Source organism: Anser brachyrhynchus (genome assembly GCF_964034855.1).
Source record: "Anser brachyrhynchus genome assembly, chromosome: 29".
Lineage (NCBI taxonomy): Eukaryota > Metazoa > Chordata > Aves > Anseriformes > Anatidae > Anser > Anser brachyrhynchus.
The window spans coordinates 1,102,805-1,104,780 of NC_137722.1; positions in this window are offsets into that span (position 1 = coordinate 1,102,805).

The following is a 1,976-nucleotide window of genomic DNA, read 5'->3' on the forward strand; positions in this document are numbered from 1 at the left end:
TTAGGTCTGAAGACTGGATTCATGCTCATTTTGCAAAGAAGCAGTATTTTAAAAGGACCTGCGGGAATGATAGGTAAAGTACTGGTGTTCTTACTTGAAGCTGGAGACCAGAGGGTGATTTTTCTGGTGCCACTAGGTGACACTGTGGGTCCACTTTTTTGTGGAATGTCAGATGGGCAGACTGCTCTCTCAGATGCAAGGCTGGAAGAGAGATTAGAACACGATGGGCAAAAGAAATAAGGACATGCAGGTATTTTACATTTCCATTTCTGGTTTCATCTGTTTCTCAGGCATAGTAGCTGAAGATAATTGAGAATAATTTTTGTTTTTTCCTTCCTAGAAGCTTATTTGTATTGCAGTTGTCTTATCTCAAGCCTGGGGTGGTTGTGGTTGGGATAGATGGGGTTAAGATCTAGAAAAAATGCATAAGTGACCTGCAGTAGCATAAGACAGTGTGTGGTGGTTTATGGCATGGGGAATGAGGGGGAGAGAGGGGAAAAAACTTCTATCTAGCTAGGTGTTAGTAGCTACACATCCTGAGGTGTACAACCTGCTGGCTGGCACTTCTTAAGGGAAAGCTGAGCCTTGATTTGAACAGATAGAGGGGTATTGCAAAACTAGGAAAGCGGCTGTAAAAGTACATATGGCTTTCTTTAACCTCTAAGTCCTTATCTTTTTCTAACGAAATCCACTTGGTATCAGATTGCCTCCTGAAATTACTAAGCAATTGGAGATCTTTCTGGCTGGAAGCTATTTGTCATGGGCTCAGATTTATTGGATATGCCCATTATTTGTTTCTTAGGAGACACAATTGAATTTTACAATGCATCCCCAGTTACGTGATACTAAAGGTACACTGGCTGCAGTTCCCAGAGACTTTACTGTTGTACATCGCTAATTCTAGTTAAATCTGAGGCATCTGTGAGTCCTTGAGCTATAAGGATGCTTACTGCTCGCTCAGCCAGGCTAAACATGTTCATGGAGAAATTAGTGCTACTGGTACGTTTAAATAAAGTTGTTCCATTGGAAAAAAGTGAACATATTATGAACTAGCCTGTCCTTGAATCTATTAATTATCATAGCATTTGAGTGCTTAATGGGCCATTTAATTTGCTCTCGACTGGACGGATGCCAAAAAGGCTATTATATGAAAGATGGATCATTTGCTGCGATGGGGAAGGAAGCTGATGCTGTCCGCCTTCGTGGAGAATTTGAGAACCTAATTAAAAAGCTGACCTAAAGGCTAGGTTGCATTACTTGGTAACCCTCGCCCCAAGGCTGTCAAGCTGAAAACATGAGAAATTTTCTGAATGTTTTGAAAACTATTACGACTGTCTTAAACTTTGGTAACAAGCATACCTCTCTGCGTTTTGTCCTTAAATGTTTAAAGACATGGGTGTTATTAGTAAAACTAATCCGTGGTACCTTACCATAAACTCTTCATGTGAGAAATTGCACCGTCCTGCCTTGGAGCCCGATTTTGAGGTGAGTAAAGCGGGCTGTAAGCCTGTGTGAGGAATGCTGCCCAAGGGGTTTATTGAGGTGTGTGTGGGGTTAGCTGGGGGGGCTTTATCGAAGGGGGCTTTTGTCGAGTGGGGATTCATGGAAGGGGGATTTATCGGCGGGAGGGGGTTGATGGAGTGGATTTTATGGAAGGCTGGGTTATCGGGGGGTGGGTTATCCACCGCCATTTGATCCCACAGAGGCTGCCTCGGGTCCTGCCTCACCCAACACCTTCCCGAGGCAGAGACCGAGCCCCTCTGAGAGGAGCCCGTGCTTCAGGGCTTCTCCCGAGGGCTTTTCTCCCAGCGCCACCTCGGGGCGCGGGGCCGTTCCCGCCCATTCTCCTCAGCGAGCCGCGGCGGGCGCCTAACGGTCCGCGGCGGGGGCGGGGCGGGGCGGCCCCGGGCCCGCGCACGCGCCATGTTTGAGGGGGGCGGGGCTTGGGGAGAGGCCCCGCCCCCTGGCCGTGGCGG